Source organism: Podarcis filfolensis (genome assembly GCF_964270895.1).
Source record: "Podarcis filfolensis genome assembly, chromosome: W".
NCBI lineage: Eukaryota > Metazoa > Chordata > Lepidosauria > Squamata > Lacertidae > Podarcis > Podarcis filfolensis.
The window spans coordinates 34660724-34668978 of record NC_139619.1 but is presented as its reverse complement, the minus strand read 5'-3'; the positions used below and the strand labels follow the sequence as shown (position 1 = coordinate 34668978).

The 8255-nt window shown below is 48.1% G+C and overlaps 1 long non-coding RNA gene across 1 annotated transcript; it reads right to left on the bottom strand.

Annotated features, from left to right (window-relative positions):
- Nucleotides 1-699: 699 nt before the first annotated feature.
- Nucleotides 700-4914, bottom strand: LOC310753915. The gene is made up of 3 exons (XR_014543506.1): nt 4606-4914; nt 2882-3272; nt 700-1075 (listed from the first exon to the last, which is right to left on the bottom strand). It is a non-coding gene; the product is annotated as an uncharacterized lncRNA (long non-coding RNA).
- Between the last annotated feature and the right edge of the window lie 3341 nt (nt 4915-8255).

The following is an 8255-nucleotide window of genomic DNA, read 5'->3' as shown; positions in this document are numbered from 1 at the left end:
TGCCACTGTATTCTGCTCTGGTCAGACCTCACCTGGAGTACTGTGTCCAGTTCTGGGCACCACAGTTCAAGAAGGACACTGACAAACTGGACCGTGTCCAGAGGAGGGCAACCAAAATGGTCAAAGGCCTGGAAACGATGCCTTATGAGGAACGGCTAAGGGAGCTGGGCATGTTTAGCCTGGAGAAGAGGAGGTTAAGGGGTGATATGATAGCCATGTTCAAATATATAAAAGGATGTCACATAGAGGAGGGAGAAAGGTTGTTTTCTGCTGCTCCAGAGAAGCGGACACGGAGCAATGGTTCCAAACTACAAGAAAGAGCTGTTCGACAGTGGAATTTGCTGCCAAGGAGTGTGGTGGAGTCTCCTTCTTTGGAGGTCTTTAAGCAGAGGCTTGACAACCATATGTCAGGAGTGCTCTGATGGTGTTTCCTGCTTGGCAGGGGGTTGGACTCGATGGCCCTTGTGGTCTCTTCCAACTCTATGATTCTATGATTCTATGATTCTAAACACAGAGAACAAAGAACCTGTGACATACAGTGCAGCATTGTATGGACGTTCCTCCCCCCAGGGCAGAACACAAAGGAGGTTAACCCTATAACCACCAAACTCTACATCCAGTGCCTTTCGCACGGCGTTTGGTTTTATTATTTTATTTTATTTTATTTTATTTTATTTTATTTTATTTTATTTTATTTTATTTTATTTTATTTTATTTTATTTTATTTAGTTAATGACATTCGCACACTAGTCTATTGAATATACAGCCTTGAAGAAAAAGGAAATTGCAGGAGACTGATTGTTAAGAGTCTTTGCTGCCCAGCCCAACTGCCTTGAATGCACGAGGTATTGCAGCACCTCGGCCTTTTTAGAGGGGTTTTCCGGCCTAACATTCTTTATCTTATTTTGAAACTCCACAAAATCAGACCAGGCCTTTTTATACGATCTAAGCGTGGAAGGGGCTACCGACACCAATACTCCCTTCATGACGTCTCGTTCCCAAGGCTCCAAAGGTGCTCCGGGAATGGCTGTGGCGAATGCTGCACTTCTGGTGCTAACGAGCGAAAGCAATCCATCTGAAAACAAGATAGAGCATCTGCGATGTCATTGTTAACCCCAGGTAGAAACTTAGTGGAGAAATAGATGTTTAGTTCTCGGCACAAAAGGACTAAGGACCGAAGCAGGTTTCCCACCTTAGGGGAGCGCGATGATTGTTTTAACAGGACATAGACGACCGCTTGGTTGTCTGCCCAAAAACGTATCCAGTGATTCCTAAACTCCTTGGCCCACAAGTGCACCGCAGCTACGATAAGGGGGAAAAAAAATTCTAGGAAGGCGAGGTCAAGCGTTATGGGCTTTCCCTGCCAGGCAGAGGGCCCCGTGTCAGACTGTACCTGAAAGTCTGCACAAAATGTCAGGTTATCCTGCCATAAGGAAATGCCATTGTATTTGTCCAAAACCTTAAACTACACCTCCAGGTCAGACTTTACCGCTTTAGAAAGGCGCACTCTGTGTTGAGGAGCCTGCAATCCTGCTGACAACTTTGCCCAACGCCCACAAAAGGGGGCGGCCGGGGGATACCACTCGGCAAGCGAAGTTGAGGTGACCCAGTAGCAATTGAATCTGTCTAAGGATGACCTTCCTGAGGGGAAGAAGCTGTAAGATTAATTACTTAAGTGCAGTTAACTTTTCCTTGGGTAAGCGGGGTGTCTGTGCGATTGTGTCCAATTCTATGCCCAAATAAGTCATGGTTGTGACTGGGCCCTCTGTTTTGTCTGCAGCCAGAGGTACACCAAGATCCTCAGCCAGGGAGGTGAAAGTCTCTAAAGAACAGCGCAATCTGGCCTATTACTTGCCACCAGAATAAAGTCACCGAGGTAGTGGGCCACCCCCTAAGATCCAGTTTTAAAACGAAGGGCCCAGTCCAAAAATGCGCTAAAGGACTCAAAGGCAGCACATGCTACCGAGCACCCCGTGGGCATGGCTTTATCTATGAAATATGCCTGCTCAAATCTATTTTTTAATTATTATTATTATTATTATTATTATTATTGTTGTTGTTGTTGTTGTTGTTGTTGTTGTTGTTGTTGTTGTTGTTGTTGTTGTAATGGGATAGGAGGTTCCTTGAAGGGTCCCGCTTGTTGGGATTTTAGTATCTCACCAACTGCGAGGAGCAGCTACTGTGTTGGCATCATGTGATGTCTCTGAGCGTGAGACAGGAAGTCTCAGCCAGTTCTCTGAGTCGAAGCACGAGTCGAGTCGGAGACTCTTGTGTTATGCTGCTCAGGAGAGCAGTCATGCCTGTACAGTCTTAATAAAGTAGTGAGTAGACTACGGACTGTCTCTTTCTTCTGTGATGAGATGCCAGAAGGAGGCAAGTGTGCTCCTCTCAGGAGGGAGGGGTCGCTTATCACCGGTCTCTCTGGACTGAGGGTGGATTCCAGCCAGAGAGTGACCACCGGAGAGAAGCCCTGGTGTCTTGGGAAGTTGGCACCCTTCCCGGGGGGGCGTTTTCCCAACACCGCTACCCTCCCAGCTAGGATTACTTTTTTTTCTTTTTAATATCTGGCCTTTCCTTAACTGATGTTTGGTTCGGGGGGTCCCCTGAGTTAGGTGGGAATGAAATAGGGATTCTAAAACCGAGGGTAAAACCCTTCCCAAAGGTACCTTGCTGCTTGTTTGTTTGGGTATAAGTCAAGAAGGAATTTTAGAGGTTGCAGCTTAACTGGTGAGAAGGCCAGACCAATGTTTGCATTAATATCGCCCCCCCTTGTTCCCTAATGGAAGTGCCCCCCTGCCGCCCCGAAAGGGCTGTTTTCCTTTGAAACATGACGTAGCTGGATGGTTACCCAGGCACTTCTCACATTTTTTAAGGTACTTACAGTTTGGCCTCATATAAACCCCCTGTAAACTCCCAGCACTGCCTTCTGCGTCTTGACTCAACCTTTCCGAACTTAAAGTGTTCATGCGGTTTCTTCTCCACGTAGGGACCCACGTGTTCCATCCAGTAATTCTGGTCCCTCGGGTCCCAGCGGGTGGTGAGCAGCAAGGAAGCATTTCTGAATTGTCCTCGGTATCAGAAGGCTTACTTTACTTACTCTTCTTTGATGAATGTTTCTTCCTAGCCTTCCTAGCCTTCCGCTTTCCCCCTTGCCCATCACTGGTAACCAGGATTGAGGCGACAGCCGCTGGCGTTTCCTGTTGTACCTGTACCTCCTCATCGTAAGATGATCCTGATGCGTCCACCGTGGGTGTAGATTGAGTTCGCAGCTCCTGTAATATACTAGGAACATCTGCAACCAGCTGTGAAGCAGAACGATTATTCCGGCCAGAAGGAGTCTTGCCACCCCCGGAATCGAGCATGGACTTTTTGGAACGCGTAGACTGTGAACGTGTGAGGGGGCAGTTATCTGTGCTGTTGCCAGGTTGCGCAGCATTGAAACAAGATGCTGAAGTGCCGGGGTGCTCCTGGTTGCTGGGGAGGGTGTCTAGAATGTAATCCTGGGTGCTAGCTACTGTTGTAGAGGCCCCCGCGACCATTGGCCTGAACTGTTGATAGAAACTTTCAAATGCTGAGAAAAAACTGAGCTAAAGCCTGAGGGTTGCATGGCTTAGCCAGGATTTGCGACCCTCCCTGTGTTCCGGACTCATCGCTATTGGGAGACGGGGCCTGTTGATTTCCCCTGAGCCTTTTGTGAGCGCGAAGACTAAGAGTGCGTGTGAGGGCGACTACCCGCGCTGCTGCCAGGGTGTGCAACACTTAAACAGGAAGCTGATGTACCTGGGAGCTCCTGATTGCTAGGTAGTGTGTCTGGAATGCAATCCTGAGTGCCTACCATTGTCGCCGAGGACCCTGCGACCCCTGGCCTGCATTGTAGATAGAATGTTTCAGAAGCGGAAAAGAATTGGGCAAAGGCCTGGGGGTTGCAAGGCATGACAGGAGTTTGCGACCCGCCCTGCGCATCAGGCCTGCTTCCATTGGTAAAGGGTGCCTGTGGGTTACCCCTGTTAGCCATGTCACCACAGCAATTAATTGCCCTGCCACTCAAATCAGTTAATGCTCTAGCGGTACGCTATAGCTCAGTATTTACCACACCAACCTTAAAACAGCACCGGCTCTAATGGTGTTCCTAGCTCAGTATTGTCTACACTACCCAACAACAGTTCTAAATGCCCAATTTTGCTGGGGTTCCTACTGCGCCACTCTCACTCAAACTGCAACAAGATATATCTATGAGACACAAGTGCTTTTCTGCCTTAAAAAGGTATAAGGATTTTATGAGCCATGCGCTGAGGGATAACACTTTAAATTTTTCAGCCACCAAGCCCCGCAGTTAAATCAGCTGAGCACGCTATGAGTAAAGCACTAACAGCAGCACTTTAAAGCTTCAATTAACTTGCTGCAAATAATAAAGGCTTGAGCCAGCGTGACAGGCCAGCCCCGACAGGTGGCTAATTAGGTAGGCAACTTTCTGGGCATTGTTAGCAAACTGAGCTGATTCCAGCTCCAAAAAATATCTCATCTCAGTCTTAAAGTCCAAGTAGCTCCCCGGATCGCCGTTAAACTTCTCCACCCATGCAGCTCTGTCCTTCCCCAATAGCCCACCTGTGGCACCACTCTGTGCAACTCTGGCTTCCTCCAGACGCGACTGCAGGTCTGAGGCCCGGGCTTCCAATCCGGCATTGCACTTACGTAGTTCGGAAAGTTCCTTCTCCATTTCTGCTTTTACTTCCTTTCACTAGCTTTCAGCAGGCGAGACAACTCATGCTGACAGGATTTATGAACTGACAAGCTAGCTAAGATAAAGCTCCGGGCACGTCACCATCTCTGTATAAGATTTATTGCTCAGCTTCAAAGCATTTTACAAGAGTTCAAAAACATACATCCTTCTCCTACGAGCCAGATGAGTCGTCTGGCGTCTTTTTGTGACGTCTCCAGCAGACCCATCTCCGAAGTTCACGCCTCCTCTTTCCTCTGCTCTGTGAGTGGCTGGGCCCTGGCATCTGCTCCCCCCTCCCAGCTTCCTCCTCTGACGTGGAAGAAAAACTACTGATTACCGACTTGGGCTCGCTATACTTGCCTCCCTCCCCCGTCAGTTCTCTGGCAGCCTCCAATTTCCTGACACAGCGCTCCCTGCCTTTTCTTACTATCCCAGCACTGGACACTTTAACTTCGCCCCCCTAGGCAGGTTATGCTGTACAAGTAATTTTTTAAAAATTGTATTTTATTATATATATATATATATAAATTTAATAAATTGCTTAAAATAAATAAATTGACCAAAGCTGCCAAATCGAGCAAACGATCAAGCTCTGAGTGATTGGTAAGTAATTGGGCTACCAGAAACAGCTTAAATAAGCCTGCAAACCTCAGTTAAGATCCCTTGCCAGCACAATGCCCTCACCCAAAATGGCGGACGCGGCTTCACCACGTGGTACACACAAGCTGGTGCCGGGTGAGGAGATTTCACCCCTCCCATATCCAAGAATCTCCTGATGATCTCTGCTGACTCTCCAGAGAGGAGGGGCAGTGTTCTGCTCTCTACTTATTCTGCTCCAGCACCACATAAAAGAGTCAGTCAGTCAGTCAGTCAGTGTGTCGGAGAGAGAGAGGCTGAGTGTTAGAGATCGTGTGTATAGATAAGGTTGCTGCTAAGAGCAGCTGCAGACACTCAGTGCAGTTCAGCATTCATTTATGCTTAGACCTCATTTAGCTCTGTATATAGTTGTATTATAGTTGTAGATAGAATAAAGAAGATATTCTACAGAGCTGCTCTCCAAGTTGTTTATGCTCTGCTATACTCTGCTATACTCTGCTGTGCAACGACTGTCTTCTTGTTGGAGTGAATCCGGTGCTCACAACTCTAAGCTGTGAGTCCACAGCACTTTGACCTGTTCCTGTGCAGAAGGTGGTCTCTGGAAGTGCTACCGAGCTCGCCTAGCCCAGTCGGGGCTGAAGTGTATAAGTCCGGTTGGTGGCACTGGCTCAAGGGCGATGCTTACACCGGGAGCTGTAACCCATGCAACTGCCGAGCTTCCTAGACGCCCAGGCAGCCGCAGGAGGAGGGGGATGAATGGGGGGGGGGGTATTGAACGCACAGAATCAAGCCGCCGAAGCAGGGGTAGCTGACGAAAGGCTTAACCAGGAACAAACCCTGGCCCCCACCAGTACCAACCAGCAGGCAGGGGCTAAAACCACGTGTCTACCCCCCTCGCTATCAAACCCCAAAGGAAGGCAAACCTTAGGCGAGTGCTGAGGCAGCTCACCAACGACTCTGCTTGCAACTCCGGGGTGGGGGAGAAAATTGCCTGCTTTTGGCAGCACAGCGCTCAGCTCTCCGTGACTCTTTGATTAAAACAGCCAGCGACTTGTAGCTACACAGCTCTCAGCTCCCCTGTGCCCCGAGCAGCAGTGGCTTACTGCTACAGGTTCCCTTGCCGATTTTCTGGGCACAGCCTCTGCGAACAGTTTTTTCTCAGCGCTGACGGAAGGAGCGCCCGAGCAGAGCCCGAACCAGCTCAGGGCAAAGAAGGCACGGTTCTTTTCAGCCCGTTGCTGCAGGGGAATCAAACTCCTAAAGGTAAATAACCACGCAAAACCCGACAGCAGCAACGGAAACAAGCTGAAAAGGCAAAACAGCTGAAAACAAAGCAGCGAACAAAAACCTCGGGAGCTGAGCGGCCAAAAGAGGGAAATCCCGGGGCCGTGCTTGCCTTAAGTGAGGCAAGCCACACACCCCGAGCCAGCCGATTGGCTGGCTCAGGGGATGATGCAGCCCCAAGGATTCCCCTGATTGTGCGGGGGCTGGGGGCGTGAAGCCCGCAACACCACCTCCTCCCGAGGTTGGAAGTGGCTTTACCATCAAGAATTGCTACCCCCTGCCGTTAATTCCAGAATTGTTCGAGAGGCTACAGGGTGCAAAGGTCTTTACTAAATTGGACTTACGTGGGGCGTACAACCTGGTTCGGATCTGGGAGGGGGACGAATGGAAAACAGCATTCCGGACCTGGTACGGCCATTTCGAGTACCGGGTCATGCCTTTTGGACTGTTTAATGCGCCAGCCACGTTCCAGCACTTTGTAAATGACGTTCTGCATGACTTACTGGACTGGTTCATGGTCGCGTATTTGGATGACATCTTGATACTTTCTACATCCCCAGAGGAGCATTGCCAGCATGTCCACCTAGTCCTGCAGTGTCTTCGGCAGCACCAGCTGTATGCCAAGCTGGAAAAGTGTGCTTTTCACCAGGAGCACATGGAGTTCCTGGGGTACATCATCTCCCCTGCAGGTCTCCAGATGGACCCCCGAAAGGTGCAGGCGGTGCTGGATTGGAGCCCCTTCAGGGATGTAAAGGGGACAAAACGGTTCATTGGGTTTGCCAACTTCTACCACCGCTTCATTCAGGGATATTTTTTTTTTTTTTTATAAAATTTTTATTGGTTTTTTAACACATAATAATAGACAATACAAAACAATACAAAAACAAACAAACATATAAACATGTATAATTTCTTCACATTTTTTCTTAAACCTTCTTTCATCGACTTCCTCATACCTCCCCTTTCTGCATCCCTGTTTTAAAGTTTTCCAGCAAGCCCCAATGTCAACTTATAACACTTTTTTCCCCTTTGAATCCTTTTTCTCATATCCAATTATTTGTCCCCGCAATTCTGTTTTACCTGACCCAAAACATTTTAGCACTCATTAATTTTGCAACAGTTCTTGAGATAAACTTTAAATTTCTTCCAATCTTCTTCCACCGTCTCTCTCCCTTGGTCACGGATTCTGCCAGTCATCTCCGCCAGTCCCATGTAGTCAATCACCTTGGTCTGCCATTCTTCCAGTGTGGGTAGTTCTTGTGTCTTCCAGTACTTTGCTAGAAGTACTCTTGCTGCTGTTGTAGCATACATAAAAAACGTCCTATCTTTCCTTGATACCAATTGGCCCACCATGCCCAGGAGAAAGGCTTCTGGTTTCTTCACAAATGTGCATTTAAGCACCTTCTTCATTTCATTATAAATCATTTCCCAGAAGACCTTAATCCTTGGGCACGTCCACCAAAGGTGGTAAAAGGTACCTTCAGTTTCCTTACATTTCCAACATTTATTATTGGGCGTGTGGTAAATTTTTGCAAGCTTGACTGGAGTCATGTACCACCTATAGATCATTTTCATAATGTTTTCTCTTAAGGCATTACATGCCGTAAACTTTATACCGGTGGTCCATAACTGTTCCCAGTCAGCAAACATAATG